Consider the following 12,040-nt stretch of genomic DNA (forward strand, 5'->3'; position numbering starts at 1 on the left):
AATCCATTGAAAAAATTTGTTTATACATTGAATCTATAATACCTGAAAAACATGCCGACCGCTGAGCGATTGACAACAACTTGAAATGAAACCGGAAGATTGATAGCGAGATATAAGGATAAAAAGTTCAATATAAATCAATAAAGAAGAAAAAAGGCAAGGAAGAAGGGAAAAAGCAAGTAAGCGAAGAAAGTCTGAAGAGAGAAGGAAACTAAGGCCAATCTTTAAAGTGTATATCAAGGAAATTTTTTTCTTTCAAAATCAATTATATGTGAATAGTATGGTTGCAGTATTTTTGTATGTAAAATTTTCTTTTAGGAGATATAAACATTTGAAATATCAAAATGCAAATGAGATGACGTAAATTCAAGACTAATTTATTATACAAAAATGCTGTTATGGAAGGTACTGCTGTTTTTTCATTTGCGAATCACCCTTATAACTGAAATATATGGCTTTGTACAATTTTACGTTATTTCACTTCAGAACAATTGTCGTAAATTACACTGCAAAATTTAACCTATTCTTGAATTTACGTCATCTCATTTGCATATTGATATTTCAAATGTTTATATCTCTCAAAATAGAAGTCCACATACAAAAATACTGCAACCATGCTACTACACTGTTCCCATATAAGTGATTTTGAAAATATTTTTTCCCCTAGATATGCACTTTAAGTTTGGAAATCAATCCGCTGACCGTTGACTGATTTAGCGCGAATTAGGTAGAAAATCCAGTTTACCAAGTCTATCTGGCGCCATATACATATAAAAAATTCAACAAAAATTCAACAAAGGAGAAAACTAGAAAGAAAGAAGAGTAAATAAGTTAATTGATTAATTAATTCACATTAACAAAAAATACTTCCCACTCGACTAAAATGGCGATAATTTCTTTGCTAGCGGTTAATTACTACATTAAATTTTCACACTTCATGGAATTATTCATTCAAATTTGGTGTAATATTGCTCACCCAAAAAGCTTTAGTTCCAATAAAATTCTAAAAATATAAACCAAAAATCCAATAAAAAAAACAAAAAGAGAAAAACTTTCGCGATGAAAATTTGGCATTTATTTATGCACTTTGGCAAACATTGTATTATAAGTTCTTATTTCTAACGTTCAACCCGTCATTTACGATATTTAACCTAGTATCTTTAAAGCAAACTTTTTTCAATATCAATCCACTTGAACTAATTTCCGGCATGGCGTACGTATGAATAAATTAAAAATCGGTCCCAAACGTAGAGCCAGATGTTAAGATTTAATTATCGAAAAAAAAGTTCTTGTATTGCGAGCGTTCCATATTAAAAAGAAAAACCTCAAAATGGGAAGATTTAAAGAAAATGTCTTAAGAGACTATAAAGACTATAAATAGCTAGTATCATTTTTTTATGAAATATAATATTCCAGCTCTTGTAATATGAATCTTACTTTGTTTTCTTAGCAGTGAAAATTATACGATCAGTATGGAAACAATTTCTTGTTGTAGAAATTATTAGCGATGAGTAAAGAGTATTTTGTGGTCGTTGTCAGGGTTTGGGCCATTTATAGCGGCTCTGATTATACAAAATGAGTCAATCCTCGCCCAGTAAAAGTGTAAGTATTCAAAATCAACAACATTGAGACCGCCTCCAGTAATCTAGTAGAATAATACGGGGATAATCTAGTATTGTCGAAAAGCTTTTGGATATGAAATAAGGAAGAAAGGCGCTTACTGAAATTCTGTTTGTAAGTCAACTATGATGCTATCTTCTTAAAATAATGCATTTTTTATACCAAAAACTATAAAAACGATTAAAATAAATAACACAGAACAGGCTTATGATATTATTCAATGACTGATATACCTTTAAATATTTCGTCTTTTGTAACCATAGTCTTTTTGATACTTCTGGCAGCAAATTATACTCTAAAAGATACGTGTTTTGGGCGTGTTTTGGGCCACGATAACAGTGTTGAATGGGGTGGCGAGCTTCCACAAGTGTTATCTCATTATTGAGGTCAGTTTGTTATGTGTTGCAATAGTGAACGATTGAAATATTAATTACCAATACGAAAGAGTCCTGGCAACCGTTGTATTCGGTCATAAATATGCAGAGCTGCAAGGAGACCTGATTTGTGTTTGAACAAGCTGACGCGGTTGAACAAAGAAAAGAATTAATGAAAACACACACGCATTCATACACACATATATATTTTGCTAAAATACCAAAAAAAATCCCGCATTCTTCTTCTTTCTTTCTCTCTTTCTCTCTTTCTTTCTTTCTTTCTTTTTTTTTTTTAATGTTGGAAAAAAATTTAGAGCTATAAGAAAAGCGGTAACTGTTGGGGCAGATGATGATTCAGAAGATCAATTCAGCTTTTGCTGTGTTTCTCAACTACTCATTTTTAAATGCTTGAAGGTTTGTGAAGGGGAAAAAGGACTGTTGTTAATACAAAATGTAAAGTGTTAAAGCTTCTATGCCTATCGGCTATTTATACACTGATATATGCAATATATAAAACACATAACATGATCGAATGCAGCAGACACTTTTTACTTTTGGCCTAGCAATTTTTTTCCTTTAATTTTTAATGTTGATACATTGTATTGAAATATGACAATTCATCTTCGCTTTGACCAATGATTACAGTACAAAGCATAAGTTTAGGTGATATTCTTTGTTTTTAACGGTTTTCGAGATATATGAACGCCACATATGTGAGAATACTCTTTCCTACTGTGAAGAAAAGTGAAGGAAATTAGTTTTGGAGTAGTCAAAATAAAAGAATCGCATCGCGGATCTCGCTCACCAACAAATACTTCGTATTTTGACTGAATTTGAAATATTAAAAACCTATATAATAAACAAGAGACTCTGGTTTTTACCCCAGTGCAATGGAACGAATTAATTTAATGAGCAAGGTCATTGGCATTAACATATTGGATTTAAACACTACAATACACTGTCAAAGCGGCGAGGAAGTTATTTTTCCGTGAAGCGTTTCTCTGAAAGACTTGAAGTCACAATATATTGACAGTAGCTAGGTTCTTGTAATTGTCGCTAAGAGATCGTCAAGCAGGTGCATAGCTTTATATAATGCGTCACGTTTGATGGTGTTCAAGGGCAAGACAAAAACACGACAATTCGCTTCGAGCAGGCATTTCATTGCATACATATTTTGAAATAGACCGTATTCACTGTTTTCCCATTTCAGACCACAGTCATTCCCTAAAGTATTATTCCTTTGTTTAACGGCTGCACATGAGAAGACACATGAATATGGATACAACTCAAACGAAGAATCTTAGTCTCAAGAGAATGACACGTGGTCTGAAATGGGTAAACATTGCACCCAAGTAGATTTGGTCCATATTAAAACAGTCCCACAATGTCTTCACAATTTCCCTAGTAATAATGATGATAATGATAATAATGACATTAATGATAATTATGATAATAATTATATTAATTATATTACGGATATTAATGATATTAATGATACTAATGATAAGAAGGTGAGAATGATTAGAATAATAAGATCTATAAGGCCCTGGCTAAACTAGGAAACATATTTCCAGAAACACGTTTCTTAAATGTTTCCAAAGGTGGCAAAACTGTCAGGGAACATCGGGAAACATGTTTACTCAATATCGGTTAGCGCATGCGCACTTTAAAGATAGAGCTAGCGTTGCTAAGTAACGAACTTTTAGAATGTTGACTTTCGTGGCTAAACGAGGAAACATTGGGAAACATTGTTTCCATGCGTCTTGGAAGCATGAAAAGTTTCTGCAGCACAGTAGAAACATTTTTGCGTCTTGGAAGCAAAATTTGTTGCACGTAGCAATGTTTTGCATGTGGCTAAACTTGGAATCATCGGGGAACATGCGCGCGGTGTTTCTGGAAACTTTTTTCCTCGTTTAGCCAGGGCCTAAGACTGATGAAAATGATGATTATAATAATAATAAGAATGATGATGATGATGATGATGATTAAGTATCGAATGGGAACAGAAAACAAAAACAGAAATATGCGAATACGAATAGACAGAGAAAAGGAAATAAAGGAACAGGAACAGAACTGAAAGACATAGAGAATGAAGCATAATGAATAAAATAATAAAAATAAAAATAAAATTAAAATAATTATTGTTGGAGTGAAACGAAAAGCACTCTAGAATAATGTATAAATATTGTGCAAACAATTCGAAGCCAAAAATATGTTTCTCAAATATGTTTGTTAATTGTGTACGCTCAGTTCATCTCTCTCTTTATAACTCTCCTTTTGTATTATCTGTTTGTAACAAAAAAAGCTTAAATCTTCCTTCGTTGTCATCGATTCTCAGTCTTTATACTCAGCCACCAAACAATAGTAATTATCCTTTTATTTGGTTATGGTGTTATCCAAGAAAAACTAAAGTATTACCTTAATCAAAAAAGGCCCGCAATTTTGACATTTTTGAACAAATAAATATAGTTTGCATTGAGAATATTAGTCCTGTCAGGAGTCTACTGGGCTGCCTGTGCTAGACCAGGCGGCGATATTTTTTTGTTGTCTCTCCGTTTTTCTCTTATTATTTCGACTTTTTTTTATTGTTATATTACTTATAAACAAGATGACTCCCACTAGATCTAATATCTAAAATGTGCAGGTGGTATTGAAATTCTTCATGGCGTTGAATTATACACAACTTGTTTTACTTGCTTTTTTTAAAAAGGACAATATTTGATGATCAACTCTAGGCTTCTATGCTAGCTTTTAGCTAACTATGACATGTTCCAATGGATAGTAGATTATTTTCCCTATTATATTCTAGCTTTTTACTGTGAAAAAAAAGACTCTTATTTTTAAGACTTAATGGTTGATAACCATGTAAACTTGCTTTAGGGAGACAATGTTCGACCATTTTCCAAAATGACTGCCATGAGTTAAAATTAAGCTAACTGAAAAACTGTGCTAGACCAGGCGGCGATTTTTTGTTGTTGTTGTCTCTCCGTTTTTCTCTTATTATTTCGAAGACCCATTTGTCAGGTGATATTTTGGCCGAGAAAACTTTAGTTCAAAATTAATAAAAAAACATATGTCGTATACCTCCAGTCATACAAACTTCTGTAAATTTGTAAAAAAATTTGTAAATCTTAAACGTAAATATTCAATTCTCGGCCGATATAGCACCTGCATAACAATTCTTCGTAGGGTTTACTAAAGTAAAGGTGATATTTGTAGAGCTTGTTTATAATTTCAATTTTAAATCATTTGAATTTGCAACCGCCATTTTGGAGAAGGCTCTACATTTGTGAAGGTGGAAAGTACAGAAATTTTTGTGTATAAAGTATTTTGCATAGATAAAGTTCGGATATCAGGTATCACGACTAGAGGAATGTCTTTTCTTGAGAAAGTAATTTAGCTTGAATGTAATCAATCGTTAAATATAAAATATAATGAGTCAACTACTATGACCATAAACTGCAAAATAGAATCCACAACAAAGCCATCGCATTTGTAATTTAAACAATCGTGTATTAGGATATTTTATTAAATCTCAATCAATTGATCACCCTATGTGAGCTGAGTTGCTTTGTTCTCTTTCTGGCTCCCACGGTTTTCCCAGTTTTCCGGTTTTCTTTCCTTCTCTCAAATCAACCCTCACTTATTCAAACATCTAGAGTTTCTGAGGTGGGAAAACATCCAAAGCAGCGCTCTAAGAAGGGACATATTTCTATATGTCTACGACTGTATACTTTTTCTTTCAACAGAGCTATACATCACTCCACCGCGAGCCCGTTCAGAGGAAAGTCTGGATGTTGCTGAGGATAAGTCGAACAATTCAGACAAAGAATCGCTAGCGGTAACATGACTATCTTGACCATCTTTCAGGTTTTCTTTCCTCCTCTCAAATCAACCCTCACTAACTCAAACTGGTTAGAGCTTCGCTGAAGGGTCTGTGTAGCAGCTGCCAGAGGCCTTCAATCGCTTTCAGTTCGACCCCCTTGAACTGCGCCAATGCTGTATTTGTACGGTGAATAGCGATAACAAACGTTTTTTTCCTATTTTAGTTGACCACAACCAGTCAATAAAAATGACATTGAAAATGTGTCAAAACAACCGCTATAAACCTTCAACCAGCAACCACAACGTAACAGTAGCTCTTGAATTAAAACAATAGGAAAACGACTATCAAAATGCCCCACTTAGAAAACATTTTTTACCATAATTTATATGTATATATGTAACCTGCCATTATTATTATATGAGAATATATATAAACTATATATCTGTACTGCGGTTATATTATATATTATATCTTTTTATTATATAAAAAATGTCTTATAAAATGCGTGTGTCAAAAAGACCATAAACTGCAAAACAGAATCGATCCACAACAAAGCAGCTCCTGTCATAATTAAAACAACTAAAGACAGTTTTGACCACTCTGTCAACAATAACAATGTCATATAATGTGTCAAAACGACTGTAAAACAGAATCCAAAACAACCAATTCCTCTTGCAGTTAAAACAATCAGGGCACTACTACAGAAATGTCCAAATTAAGAAAGAACTTGTTTCATTACCGCTAATATAATAGCCTATAAAAATGTCATAAAATGTGTCAAAACGACCATAAATTTCAAAAACAGAACCCATGAAAACTTAAACTCGTCAAACTTGTACTCATAGATTTTTGGTTCAGTACCAGTTCAGTAAGTGCTGCTATTGTTTTTAGGTTTTAAAAATCTGCAGAACCATCAGTTATTTAAAAAAGAGTTTTTTACAAAACGGCGTATTTTTACATATACTAATTTACGAGAAAGTCCTTTGAATACGACATTCATTGGCTCTGTCTGTCGTAGCATTTTTTTTAGCGCTGTTATATAAAATATTAGGATGCCGTGTAAAAATGTATGTAAAGACAATTTGATAAGATAAACAAACGGATAAAGATTCACCACTAGATTGATAAGAAAATATACATACATATTTATACATGAGGTGTTAACAGGAGAATTTTTCATTTTCCCTTACCTTCAATTTTCGTAAAGTCGTGAGGAACGATTTCTATGCTAATTATTCAGCTCAAACCGCGGGATTTGTGGATTTTCACCGACGCGAATATATACGCCCTCTAAGCTAATTAAATTATCTATTGATTTACTAAAGAATTATTAAACTAACCACTAGTATACTGCGATTCATCTTATTTGGAAAACTACCAAGAATGTATAATTTTTTTTTTTTTTAAGAAAAGAAGATTTGAATATAAAAGCCACTTGAACGAAATCCTCTATATTACTTTAAAAACGCGTAAAACAATTGCGTGAAAATTACCACAAAAAAGCCATCTCAGACCACCTTTTAAGGGAAGTCAAATTAGTGATATCGAGTAAGGCTTAAGAAATTCCCTTAGAAAAGGTCTTTTAATATAAAATATTAGGAACGCTTAATTCAATCCTAAGTATCTCTAATATTGATTAAATAATGTATTGTAGTTTTCGTACTTTTTACACGTGTCTGCTTGCTATGACCGTAAAAAAAGGTTGCATTGACAATGTGTACGAAATGAGTTTGTATAAGAAATCGAACGATCTCGAGTGCAATTCGGAATTTATAGTACGAGTGATGTTTTGAAAGTTTTCATAGTGCTATCCAGGCTTCGTACGACCGAGGCCAGGTGAATATAGCGCGCATGCGCACGCTTGTTTGTCGATTTGTGCCGCTTGCAGAGATGAATCAAATTGAAAAACAAAACAAAACTCTCTCTTCATTATTTATTATATTTACTTGTGCTAAAATATATGAATGGTTTTTCGATACATGAATGCTAGTTAAGTCTCTAGTTTTTTTACGGCAGTCAAACCGATACTGAAGTTACTTATTTAATAGGTATAAAAAAAACTTTCTTAGAAGAAAATGTATTGAAGTTCGTTTTGATATATTTGGTTTAAAATTAGCTTTAATTAATTGCTTGTTTTAAATTTGGTTTTATGTAGTCAAAACACTACTTCATATTCCTTAAGCTATCAAGCCAGTGCTAGAGTTAGATTTTATCTTTGGTGAAGAGTAGCTGCATATGGGAAAAGTTTGTTTAAAATGTGCGTGATTCGCGAACAATTGATTGGGTTTCGTGCCTCAAAATTGACGACTCCTACAACACCAGCCACGAGGGCGTAACTTCTGAGATCGGAAAACAAAAGCAGAAATCAGAATAACAAAACAAGCGCTACTGGGTTCATCTACATAATAGTCAGTAGTGTGCAAGCTATTATATTTGCTTTACTTCGGATTGGTGTGTTCTATCTACAAGTCAGCCTTACCACCAGTCCAAGAAGACAGGAAAAGTAGAATAATGATAATAATGGGGTTCTTCTATAGCGCATTTCACAATCTCTCGATGCGCTTTACATTGCAGTGGAAGGCTTTACGGGCTGCATATGAACTCAGTGGAATAGCATTTTTTTTTAAATGGTCTCTTTTTTTTTTTTTTTTTTTTGTTTGTTTGTTTGTTTGTTTTTGTTTTTTTTTCGTTTTTTTTTTGTTTGTTTGTTTTGCTTTGTTTTGTTGTTGTAGTTGTAGTTGTTTTGTTTTGTTTATTTATTCATTTATTGTTTATTTTTCTTTCTTTTTCTTTTTTTTTCTCTCATTTTTTTAATTGTTTTTTTTTGTTTTTACAAAGGGAGGAAAACTGGGCAATTCAGATAAAAACCTGGAAGACCTAGTGTAGATAAACATTTCCACTCTACTCATCTCTACTTATTACTATATGCCGCCAAAAAAAAAAACCCATTTCATTTAAATGTCATGTGTTTCAAACGCTCTGATGTAGCAATTACTATAGATGTCTCCAAGGGAGGTTTGATACAAAATTCGGTCTTCGATTAAACTCTTGCCAAACGACCCTGAATGAGAGATTACCTTCGCTGACTAAAGATAATGAAGTGATACGAAAAATACAAAAGGTGTTTTCATAAGTTGCTTATTCAACTACACAAAACTAAACAAAACGTTCGACTTTATGGTTGTTTTTGTGTGTGTGTGTGTGTGCTTGGATAGTTATCAAAAATGTGGTTTAGGTTTCATTTTTAAGCAATTTTTTCTCGCAAAATTTCCCCCCCTCTTTTTTAAGTATTTGAGTGTCTGTAGTTTGCAGTTTTGAAAAGCCCATGTCTCAATAAAAATATTTACAATGTTTCGAAAAAAATGGCATTTCTCCTTCTATTTCAAGGAATTCCTCTAAATTGTCTAACAGCTCCTTTCGCTTTACATATTCTTAAAAATCTCTGATTAACTGCAAAAATATATACCGCTGTGTTTACGTGTGACAAAGAAATAGATGAACTAATTAACGAGACTGAAAAAAGGAGTTTTTCTAAAAGCTTCTTTCATTATCTTTAATTTTTCAAACTCTGATTTATCAGCTTAAAAGTGAGCCAAACAGACAAAGATTAAGAAAAACACAGCGAGGAGCTCATTAAAGTGAAGCGTTTGAACAACAGAAAACTGGATAAGCAATTTTCCAGAAGCAAAATTAAAAGCGAATGAATGAGGTGATATAAAAAATAAATTCGGAGGCGAAAATGTATGACAACTGTAAAGAATAAAAGTAGAAAAACAAAAACAAAAACAAAAAAACAAACAAAAAAAACAAAAAAACAAAAAAAAAAACAAAAAAAAAAAAACGATGCAAACAGGAAAAGGAAGTACATAAAAAAACAACGAAGTCTAAAATAATGTGAATGAAGAAATACAACAGAAGAGCAAGAACAAAAAAGGGATAAAAAAGAAGAAGTTAAAAAGGGAAAGCAGGAGAAGACGATAAGGAAAGAGGAGGAGGAGGAGAAGGAGAAGGAAAAACGAGAAAAAAGCTTACCCATATATTAAAAGTTTCAGCTAAATTAAGCTATATGAATTAAGGCTTAAAACAATGAAAACTTAGTCGGAAATGTAGAATAGGATTATCGCTAGAAATTATGCAAAGTCATTATGAATTGGGATTCACAAAGTAGGTATTCATTTGAATTTTTCAGTTTTAAATAACGTAAAAAGGAGGAAAAAATAAGAGGAAAAAGATGACGATATGCGAATGTTATTTCAAACAAAACATTGTATTCCAAGTTGTCTAATGATTATTTGAAAGAAATGTTCCATTTGCTGTAATTGTTTCTAGATGTCCCACTGATTCAAGTCACAATTTCGATCTCTGGCACCAATATAATGAACTAGTTAAATAAACCAAGAAAAATGTAGTGCCTAACACCTTCTTAATACCAAATGGTTGCGCGCTGTAAAATATTGATCTACTGAGTAAAAGGTTATAAATAGAGGTTTTGAATAAAAAAATTTTTTTCGCATCCCATTCCTTTGAACGGGTGATGTGATCCGGGTAATGCGTGGGTTGCTCGGGTTGTGCTATCCCATGCATGCCACTTAGATTTCTCCAGGTTCTGCTCCACTTTTCGTCCCTCGAAAAAATCAGCATGTGAATTGAGTTTTTTTGTTTGTGTTATGCTATCTCTTGCCATGAGGATTTTCTCCAGATTCTACGGTCTTCCTCCCTGTACCGAATCCAGCATCATGTGAATTGAGAGTTGTACGCATATAATATTGAATGCAGTCGGTGGCAGTATAGTGTTTGAGTGAAAGTGGGGCAAATTGGAAACCCGTTTACGTATTTATGATAAATTTATTCACCCACTAAAAGGACTAAAGGAATTTATTGGGTTTTCTTTTTTACGGTCGTAGGAATAGAATATTGTCAGCCTATAAACTAGTCTGGTCCTTTAACCACTATCAATATACACATTTTTTCATGTTAATGAACTTGTTTGTGGTATATCAATACCAAATGAAGCTGTCATAAAAACACTCAAATAGTTAAGTTTCCAAATACAGATAAATTCCCTCAGTTCCATCGAGAAATTTATCCTGAACCAAAACCTGACGAATTGTGTAATCTATCTATCTAGTCGAGCCAGTAACAAAGGTAGCAAGAAAAAATCACTTTGTTTGTAAATCCTATTTTGCGGTAGATTTCTTGATTCGTGTCATTCCAAAGTTGTTACGTTTGCGACCAGTACTAAATCCCCGCAAATCTTTATCTTAGTTCAACCAATTTGATTTTCATTGTGATGTTCGCAGATTCGGTTCTAGAATCCCATCCCGTCAACACTTATATCTTTATATATTATGACATCGACCTTGAAAGCCGCTTAACTGTATCGACCAAAAAATAAGAACTTATTGCGGTAATCTTATTTCACGACTGTCGGAGCTTGCGAAAATTTTTGCATAATGGTGTGTTACATATTCATCGCAAAAGAAAAAGGATACATTTTTTTAACACAAGTGGAAAAAAACTATTACTAACGGGTTCTAATTATCGTTTATTGAAGAGGTTTTTGTGACGAAGCTTTATTATCCGTGTAAGAGATTTTGGTTTACAAAATAATTATGTAAGATCGTTTTTTTAAAGAATAATGGTCGACAACCATACTTACAAAAAATTTGAAAATTATGGAAAAAAAAAAAAAATGACGTGTATGAAGCCCTTGAAAAGTGCAAACAGTTAACTTGGTTTGTTTGTTGTAGAGACGTTAGTTTGAGCTCGTTCAAGCACAACTTTTGAAAAGCCCTCGATGGCTAGTTGCTTAAGAGTAAACATTCTCAGTTCCGTATGTCAAGAATATCATCGATTCGGTTACATCTACACGCGAGATAGGCGTTCAGGAATTGGTATAATCAATGTATTTAGATTTACTACACTAAAAATAGCGATACAAGACTTCCTCATACCTGTTTTCCTTCGAGTTCAGTAGGAAACCTTGATTTGTTGTAACGACAGCGTATTGAGTTCATAAGTACGCGTCTTCTGAATAGACAAAATTCCACGCCGTGAGCTTTCGATTAACCGAATCCCCAATTAAACAGCTGTCTTTCAGCCTAAATTGTTCAAGAAGTATTTTGGTAATTGTGGGGGCAATTGTTTTCTCTCACTTATCATACGTCCTGCAGTAATTGGGACTGTGTAAATGCATTTGTTTATGTAGATCCCTGATCTG

At 33.0% G+C, this 12,040-nt stretch overlaps 1 protein-coding gene across 6 annotated transcripts in view; it reads right to left on the reverse strand.

Moving 5' to 3' along the window:
* LOC116293260 (uncharacterized) overlaps positions 1-12,040 on the reverse strand; it is a 49,788-nt gene that overhangs the window by 29,681 nt on the left and 8,067 nt on the right. For 2 of the 6 annotated variants that reach the window (XM_031700667.2, XM_031700662.2), the window contains exon 1: positions 1,854-2,064. The exons of 2 other annotated variants lie outside the window; for them this stretch is intronic. The gene's annotated coding sequence lies outside the window, so the exon portion shown is untranslated. Of the gene's footprint in view, positions 1-1,853; positions 2,065-7,010; positions 7,095-11,774; positions 11,851-12,040 lie in introns of those variants that run through there. 2 more of the 6 variants (XM_031700663.2, XM_031700665.2) reach the window with 2 other exon arrangements.

This window comes from Actinia tenebrosa, unplaced genomic scaffold (genome assembly GCF_029948245.1).
Source record: "Actinia tenebrosa isolate PJP-AT-01 unplaced genomic scaffold, QUT_ActTen_1.0 PGA_scaffold5__44_contigs__length_20552954, whole genome shotgun sequence".
NCBI classification, from domain to species: domain Eukaryota; kingdom Metazoa; phylum Cnidaria; class Anthozoa; order Actiniaria; family Actiniidae; genus Actinia; species Actinia tenebrosa.